This window comes from Sorex araneus, chromosome 2 (genome assembly GCF_027595985.1).
Source record: "Sorex araneus isolate mSorAra2 chromosome 2, mSorAra2.pri, whole genome shotgun sequence".
In the NCBI taxonomy this organism is placed as follows: Eukaryota; Metazoa; Chordata; class Mammalia; order Eulipotyphla; family Soricidae; genus Sorex; species Sorex araneus.
Window position 1 is genome coordinate 136,296,741 of NC_073303.1, and position 9,775 is coordinate 136,306,515.

The following is a 9,775-nucleotide window of genomic DNA, read 5'->3' on the forward strand; positions in this document are numbered from 1 at the left end:
ATGTGAGGATCCAAGCATCAGCGAAGGCAATGGGTAAGGAGGGGGCCTGAAGAGAAGTTCAAAAAGCGTAGTAAGCTTTGGTCTCTTCACTGTCTGCTCATAAGGCCAGGTGGCCACTCATGCAACTCCAAATGGGCAATAAATGTGTTCCCTTGGAGGACTGAGCCAGAGAGGCCCTGGACAGGGGATTCCAGATAGTAAAGGCGGGCATGTGAGGACGACTGTCTGACCAGGGGACTGGACACTGTTCGTGGACTGTATGTACATTGGACTCGGCACTTGCCTTTTCCAGCTAATCTCAAGATTCTGGCAGCCTGGCTTCTCCTCTCCAGGTGGAAGATTGAAATGTGATTCTTTGAAGAAACAAACCAAGTCTTTGGATTCTGAGAGTAAACCAGTGGCTTGTCGATGTAATAGATCTATAGTGGAATGAACTCATTTAACAGTGCCCAAGCAGGCCAAGTTACTTAGTTTTTCTCTTAAATAGGAACAAGCAAGACATTTTTAAAAAATACCAACTGGAAAGAGAAAAAGAGGAATTGAACCTGGGTGTGCTACATACAAGACAAACATCCTCCCCGCTGTGCTCTCACTCCAGCCCAAAATGTAATAGCAAAAAAAAAAAAAAATTAGCAAAGGATTAAAGATAAAGAAAACTTTCCAGAAAATTAATATAAAAGGCCAGAAGATAGAAAACAAGAGAGAATAAATAAGGGAATTATCCAGGAGATACTTGAGTCATTAAACTTCAGAGGAAGGAGCTTGAGAATGTGACTGGCAGAGCACCGGCCTTGCCTTTCTGTGGCGGTGAGGGACCCCCACCGGTATTTCCGGTGCAATGGAAGAAAAGGAGGGAGGAATCTCAGGAGGAAACTATCAAAGAAAGAAATCATGAATATTTGCCTGAACCAAAGAACAAGGTTTTCAGTTCAAAGGATACTTAGAGCTTTGCATAAAAGACACCCAAAGGGGAACTGGAAGAATCAGGGTTTTTTGGTGAATTGTATAAACTCTGAAAAAATTGTATAAAACTATTTGATAAAATTGTTGAGGGTATGGGGAAAGACACAAATTTGGGTTCAAAGAAAATTAAGCAAAAAAAAAAAAACCCACCACTGACTTTATTCGGTTCTTGTTGCATGAGTCCAAAGAGTACTTAGTACCTAGCACCTGATTAATACTGTGAAGTATAAACATGACATTTCAAAATAGACCACGGCACTCTATTCCTTTATTGAGGAGAAGATTCCAACAATAGATACTAAAGATAAAGGAATATGGTAAAACAACAACTTTCTTAGAAGATTTACAGCTCAAATGCAGTTTAAATGATCCTCAAAATTCAGGAGTGAAAAATATTTGACTGTGAATTTTATACTCAGAAAGTTGAGTCTTATGAGAGTAGAATAAAGATATTTTTAGACATGCAGAATCTCAAAAGATATATCACAATGCTCTTTTCCACGAGAACAGAGAATAAGCAAAGGAAGAAAATAGAGCTATGAGAAAAAGTGGATCTATAGCGCAGATCGGGTGTGGAGAGGGCCCACCCTGCATGCAGGCCTAGAGAGTGACAACTTGAACCAGCTCAGGACAGAGCGTGCGCAAACGAGAACTGGAAGAATCAGGTTCTTTGGTGAATTGTATTAATTCTGGAAAATTGTATAAAACTATTTGAACTATATGGTAAGACTGTTGAGGGTTCGGGGAAAGACAACAAATTTGCGTTCAAAGAAAATTAAGCACCCCCCCCTCACACACACACACAAAGTGACTTTATTTGATTCTGATAGCATGACTTGTTTAAACTTTTATTTTCTTTTTTCTATTTTTCAAAGAGTAAAATTCCAGCATGGACATATCACCCTGATTAAATGATAGCTTAATGGATATCGGTTGGGGCAAATGCTTTAGTAATGACTGTTTAGGTCAAGAAGTAGAAGTTGATAAACCCTTGGGTCTCTTTCTCTCTCTTTTCTGTCACATCTCCATCCTTCTAAAGGAGACAGTTTATAATACATAGCACTGTAGCACTGTCGTCCCATTGTTCTTTGATTTGCTGTAGCGGGCACCAGTAACATCTCCATTGTGAGACTTCTTGTTACTGTTTTTGGTATATCAAATATGCCACAGGTAGCTTGCCAGGCTCTACCGTGTGGGAGGGATACTCTCGGTAGCTTGCTGGGCTCTCTGAGAGGGGCAGAGGAATCAAACCTGGGTTGGCTGAATGCAAGGCAAATGCCCAACCCACTGTGCTATGGCTCCAGTCCTTATAATGCATGATAAACAAAACTCAACAGTAAAGGAGATGTAATCAATGTATACCACTTTAACAACAATTATATTCATATAATCTTGATCATTAAAACATTGCATATGGATTTGGGCATTCCTGTAATAGAGACAGATTACAAGTGTGCACTATGAGGGAGACACTATCAGAGGGACAAGCCTTTGAACATTTGGTGCCAACTAGACGTTGGGGTGAAGATTGGAAAAGAAAGAATAAAAACTTTCAAAATGATTTTTTATTACAACCATGATTCATGTTAATCAAAGAAATTCTGAAAAATGAAAGACATAAAAGAAAAGAAAAATGCCCTAAAATTCAACTGAGAGACAACTTTGATAATTTTAGTATGTTGTTTCAGGAATTTTCCTGGGATCGTTGGGTGTTTGGGAGTGTTTCACAAAATTATGACATATTATGTACATTATTTTGTAGTTTGAAAAAGAAATATTTTAATAGCCTTTCAGAGAATTGTGTTTATTTTTTAATAGTGCATTGATCAGTACGCTGCTAACACAATTTTTTTCTTTTTAAAACAAGTGGTAAATCCTTCCTTCCTTCCTTCCTTCCTTCCTTCCTTCCTTCCTTCCTTCCTTCCTTCCTTCCTTCCTTCCTTCCTTCCTTCCTTCCTTCCTTCCTTCCTTCCTTCCTTCCTTCCTTCTTTGCCTTTTCTTTCTTCCCTGCTTTCTTGGGGATAGGATTTGACCCACTTGGTGTTGCTCAGGGGTCACTCCAGACTCTGGGCTCAGGGATCACTCCTCGAGGTGCTTGGGGGAACTTGTGGGGTGCTGGGGATTGAACACAGTTGATCTTACCCACTATGCTTACTCTAATTACCCCACAGTGGTAATTTCTTAAAGATAGTCTCAATACAGAACTGAAATCATATCAACAAACTTTTTTTCCCCTCTAAACAAAATCCATTTAATTAAGACCCACTGATGTGCACCCCCCCCTCCCCGCCCTCCAGGGAAAAACCCACCACGGGTCTCAGCCAGAAAGAAAACTCTACAGGTTGAGTGTAGGCTCGGCATGCAGGATCTCTGGGTGTGATCACTGGCACCTGTGGCCCAGCCAAGCCCTGCAGGATATGGTCTAGAAATAAAACCCCAAAATTTGAAGAACCAGCAGCTAAATAAACAAAAACAACAAACAACAAAAACACCTGCTTTGCTCTATTTGGTCTTCGAATGGATATTTTACCCATGAAAGATTTAGTATGTATTGGTCATTTGAAAATACAAAGGACCAGGTATGTTACCAATAAACTTCGTATGGAATGTGTGAACCATGTATTAATCTCTGGTCCACAATCTCATACATAAATATATATATATACACACACATATGTACATGGTTTTTATTCAGACCGTTTTTTGGGGCACCATATCTGGTAATGCTCTGGGGATGTTCCCAGTTGTGTGTTTGGCAGTATTCCAGCAGTGCTTGGGGGACCATATGGTATCAGGATCAAACCTGGGCTCCAGCATGCAAAGAATGTGCTTAGCCCTTTGAGTCATCTCCTGAGTCCTTTGCTCTGATTTGAACACAAAGTGCTATGCCCCAACTGTCTGCCACTTCATCTCTGTGAACCTCAAGACAGCTGCCCTCAGAGTGGGTCAGGGAGGCCTTTGTCTTCATAGTTCCACGGGTAACAGTGTACCCTCACTTCTTACTGACCACCATGAATCTCAAGGATGTAGATTTAAGGACACGTGCTCCTGGTCTGCATGTATGGTTGCCGTACTCCCAAAGAAGCAAATGTGCAGAAAGGATTTAATTTGGGGTGCTGACATTCTTATGCTCTTCAAAGGAAGGGGGAGTTTCACAAGTGAGAAAAACAGAGCATGGAGACACCGTTGCTCTGGGAGAAGCAAAGATAGCCAGACCCCTGGGTTTTTGGGGCCAGTGCAGGTATGCCAGAGCCACAGGCTCCATTCCCGTGCAGCACGGCCACCGCGGGGTCAGTGTTCAGACTTGGAGCACAGGCTTCAGCCGAGGTGCCGAGCAGACCAGGTGTAACCCCCAATCTCTTGTGGATAGAACGTGAGCAAAGGCTTCTTCGCTCTCTGCATGGCATCACGGCCTTACCAAAGGTGGCAAAATGGGAGCCCGGAAGAAAGTGTTAGATTCATTTTCTAAGAAAGACTGGTATGACATGAAACCATGATGTTTAATGTAAAGAACACTGGCAAATGCTTGTTTTCAGAACCCCTGGAACCAAAATGGCATCTGATTGGTTTCAAGGGGCTTGTAGTCCAGTGAGCCTTGCTGATCTGCAGAATGATGAAGTGCCTTTAGGAAATTCAAGCAAATTATTGAGGATGTCCAGGACAAAAGCTGCCTGACAAACTTCCATGACATGGACCTCACCCATAACAAAATGTGCTCCATAGTCAAAAAATGGCAGACCATGGCTGAGGCACATGTTGACATCAAGACTACAGATTGTCGTTTGCTCTGTCTGCTCTGTGTTACTTTCACTCAGAAGTACAACAATCAAGATCGAAGCACCAGCAAGTCCACCAGAGTTGGGAGATGATGGAAATTACGACTTGAGAGGTAGAGACAAATGACTTAAAAGAGGTGACTGGTCAATAAATTGATCCCAGACAGCCCTGGGAAAGACACGGGAAAAGCTGCCAGTTTATTTGCCCATTCCATGATGTCTTTGTTAGAAAAGGAAAAATGCCGAAGATGCTTATGTTTGAGCGGGCAAAATTCACAGCGCTTCATGATGAAGGCATGCTCTCTGGAAAAGTTCCTGGGGATGAGGCAGTGGTACAGGCTGATGGATATGAACTACCAGCGCAAAAATCTGTTTTAAATTCAGACTTTTGTTGATAAAAAATAAAAAGTTTTATTTGTAAATCAAACAAGGAAGGGAACTCAGCACCCGCCTCGCTTCAGGGGCTGCTGTAACGGCAGGCAGTTCAGACGGCTCAATTCGAGCCTCCAGACTCAGACAGAATGCAAATACAGAGGCTGGACTGACAGTACAGTGGCAGGGCGCTTGCCTTACACAGTCAACCTGATTCGATCCCCCGTGCCCTATGAGGTTCCCTGAGCCTCATGGGGAGTGACCCCTAAATACAGAGCCCAGAGAAAGTGCAGGGTCTCAGCACTTCTAGGTGTGCCCCCACCCAAAAAATCCAGAATGAAAATGCAATCTACCTTGGTGCATATTGCTTAGGACAGAGGATCTGGGGCTCCCAAGTGGTGCTCAGGAGCCCCCATAATCACCCTTGTATCCTGGCTGAATTCAAGGGTCCTAGAATATGGCGCTGCTCATACCAAAGGGTGCCGGGACCCGCCAGGGCCACATCTAGTGGCACTCAGGGCCTGCAGAGCTCTATGGTGGGCCATGTGGCACTGGGATTTGAACTCAGCTCCTGTCACATGCAAGTCATGCCTAGCTGTCTGCCGAGCCATCTCCCTGGCCCGGGGACTGAGGGTTTGGACCTGAAGCCAGACACTCTGTGGTATTGGAGAATGGCTTGTGGTACTGGGCAGAAAGTCCAGAGCTCAGAGTCTCTAGCTTCATCCCTCCCCAGTTGCGTGATTGCCGCAGTCCTTGCCCCTTGAGGTTTCACTTCTGGTCAATAAATGGCAGAGCACAATTTTATGGTTCCTTGGGTTTGGGGGGGAGAAGATCTTGTGCAGAGCACCTTTCCCTCTCAGCTGCGGTTATATTCTAGCCCAGTGTTCCCATGCTGCTATGACCCTGGGTCTTTCTCAGTCACTCAACTATCTCACTGTCTGTCCTGCTACTCGGATCAGCTGCCCTGAACCCGCTGGCCTCACACCAGAAGCAGTTCCTCTTCAGAAAGCCAATAGGAGCCTCACCTCCACGAATTGCAACATTCTAAAAGGGGAACTTCTTTAAAAAAAAATTTTATTAAAGAGCCATGATTTACAAAGTTGCTGATAATTGTGTTTTAGGCATACAATAATTCAACACCAATCCCTCCACCAGTGTTCCCAGTTCCCCCCCGCCCCCCACCTCAACCTCCACTCAACCCCTGCCTGTCAACTCCACAGACACATTAAAAAGTTCCAGTGATTGCAGCTTAGATCTCATGTTTCAGTTCTGTCAAGTCTGTGTTTTGGGTATAGTTCTATACTCCTCACTCATACCATTGGTAGAACTGAAGCCCTGACGCCTGTTTACCCATTACTTCTTGTTCTTGTCTTCACCCCTTAATTTCTTTCCTTCTCTTGTCGGTCTCTTCTCTAAACACTGTGGTCAAGAATAAGTAAACATCCCCCTTTTACTATAATACATTTCCTCATCCAGTATTCTATATACCACAGATAAGTGAGTTCATCCTGTGTTTGTCTTTCTTCTTCTGGCTTATTTCATTCGACATCATCTTCCAGTTCCAACCATGTTGCAGTAAATTGCATGATTTCATTGTTCCTTGGAGCTGCATAGTATTCCATTGTGCATATATCCCACACCTTCATAACCCATTCATCTATTGTTGGACACCTAGGCTGATTCTATATCTTAGTTATTGTACTGAGTGCAGCAGTGAATAACAGTGTGCATATGGAAGGGGAATTTCTGGTAGAGAGGATGACCCCCCTCACCCCTATGTCACAGGCACTCAGCAGGAGGTCTCTCATCTTTGTCCAGAGGCTCGGGCTTCTGAGCCCAAGGAGAACCCTGGGGGACTCTTTCCAATGCTGGGGTATCTATGGCATTAGTCCTCCTCATAAGGCCAACTGCTCTATCCCAATCTGGGGTTCCCTGTGGCCATCAGCTGCATTACAAGGATACCTATGAGAAAGGAGGATGCAGAAGTCCTTCCCAGCTTCCCTCCTCATCCTGTGGACAGGTCACACTTAGCTGCCATGGTGTCTGTTCACAACCACAGTAGCTTAGGCCTCACTGTCTGGGCCCTTCCTCAGAACACTGTGGCGAATCCACCCTCCTCCAAGTTCCTTCCCTTGATTCCCCTGGACTGTTCCTGAAGGTCAAGGACCTAACAGACTCAGGCTTCTGCAATCCACCCCACACAGCACTGAGCAGCCTCAAATGCAAAGGTCCCTCCAACCTGGAAGTTCTCCTTAGGCAATTCCCAGGGTTGCAGCCCAAGTTACTCTTGTGGCACCGCTCTCCAGATGTAACTGGATGAGGCCAAGTACCTGTATGACTTGGCACCTTAGACAACAGTTTTGGTTTTATCCCCCTGGTTCTCTCAATGCCCCCTCAGGGGACTCTGGGGCTACTCCCAGTGAATCTCAGCTCCTGTCTGGGTCATGATTTGGGGCTTTCAGTGTTCCAACACCAATCCCACCACCTGAGTGACCTTCCCTCCACCATTGTCCCCATTTTCCTAATCACCCTTCAGGCCTGCCTCTTTAGTAGGCACACAGTAATTTGCTTTGTATCGCTTTTTACAACCAAATGGCAAAAGAAACTATCAAAAATACTTTAGTAAAAGAAAATTTGTGAAAATTGTGATATTTCACCTTGGTGTTGTTAAGTCTTTGTCTGAGGATTTACTGGGCTGTTCATTACTAGTTGAACCTTTAGCGTTACTGTTTTTTCTTGTTGAGTTGAGTTGGCTTCTATGGTACTTTCGTGTCTAACTTGGTGTGCTCCTACTGGAATTTCAGTACTGTGGAATTTGGAGGTGTGGTACTGCCGCATATGTACCCACGCAGTTTAGGAACTTCAGGATCTGTACTGCTGGGATGAATTTGCTGAGATTCTTAGTGAAGCTGCGAAGTTATTGGCATGGTGGCAGCAGTGAGGTATGTGCCGAGACTTTGGCAGCGTCGGGACATGGTCCACCACCCCCTAAGTGGGCCAGTGATTTAAAGCAGCGACAAGAATGGGCTACTGTTCAGGTCTGCAGTGCCTGGTATCCTGGTGGGTGGGGGTCTCCAAGACCACATTCAGCAGTGCTCAGGGGATTCCAGGGATGAGCCCAACTATGCTCAGGGATCCATGTGCTGCTGAAATCAAATCAAGATTAGGTGTATGCAAGTGACTTAACCTCTGTAATAACTCCTTGATCCCTGACCAAACATTTTTGTTTCAAATATGTAAGTTCACACTTCTCCTCCATTGGACAGATTTTACTAATTAATGTCTTTCTGAGCATGTTGGGCATTCAAAGGGAAAACATTCACAGGGTAAAAATAAAATGAATACTGAAGGATAGTGTAAAGTGGGTCTCTCATTCCAAATTACTGATCTCCAAGTTTTACTGCCCTTAGATGCATAGAATGGACAACAGATGAGCATGAATGTATGCACAGACATAAAACTCTCCAAACTTGTGCTTCAACCTTGGTCTTGAGTGAATAACATGCAAATTGGCCTTCAGCCTCAGCTTTTAGAAGACTAAAGAGCTGAATGAATACTTCATCACTGTTCACAGCACCCCTGAGCTTGTGCCTGATCTGGACTCATGTTATAGAGGTTAAATAAATAAATCTTGATGGGAAAACTTATTTATGTATTGCATGTTAAGATTATATGATCAGTGATACTACATATGTTAATCAAATAGTGTAAGTATAAAATGTGACAATAATTAATGATGATGAAAGCTGCTGCTTTATATTCAAACACAGCAGGTACTTTAAAATAGTAAATGAATATTAAAAAAAGACAGAGTTAAAAAGAATACATAGAGAGAAACTCACTAGCTAGCTTTAGGAAGAACATTTATTATCATTATGAGCCAACAAATGTTAAACAAATGTGAAAAAATACCAGGCAGAATAATAAAGATTTGATTAAATCATAATTCTTGTATGTGTCAACTGGCTAGTTTCTACCTAGCATTCATTATGTTAAACACAATAACCTTTAAGAATTATATTTAATTTTCAGTATTTAATTCCATTTAGGTTATGAGCCTTCCAAAAAGAAATTCTATTTGGGAATTTCACATCTTATTAAAATGAATTTCAAAAAAAAGATTGCCAGTTTTTCTACTTTCCCATCTCATAAGCATAAAATAATGACCAAATCATGCACAATATCCATGAGAAATCACCCTTAATCAAAATATAATACATAGAGGAAATGGAGAAATAGAAAAAAGTCCAAGAAAATGTACTCTCCCAGACTTGTCTGCCTTCACTCCTTTGAAGCCAGGATCTCTGTCGAACCACAGAATTCAGTTCAAGCAAGACATGTTCCTCACAGTAAGCCAAATTTAAAATTTGGCCATTACTGCTTTAATAGCAAAACAATGTTATTTTATCTTTTGAGAGGAGATTTCAGGCATGTGGCTGCAGCACTCATAACCCTGATCTGAATCTCCAGCCCTGTGTATGGTTTCCACTGGCTAGTATCTATCTAGCATTCGTTATGTTAAATAACCTTTAAGCATTATATTTAATTTTTGGTATTTAATTCCACTTAATGGAATTAAATCAGCAGCTTTCATTATCACCACTCATTATTGTCACATTTTACACTTACATTATTAGATGAACATATACAGTACCACTGACCAT

At 42.7% G+C, this 9,775-nt stretch overlaps 1 pseudogene; it reads left to right on the plus strand.

Moving 5' to 3' along the window:
• Positions 1–2,093: 2,093 nt before the first annotated feature.
• On the plus strand, positions 2,094–8,934 carry LOC129401906 (40S ribosomal protein S3a-like; annotated as a pseudogene).
• The last annotated feature ends 841 nt before the right edge of the window (positions 8,935–9,775 follow it).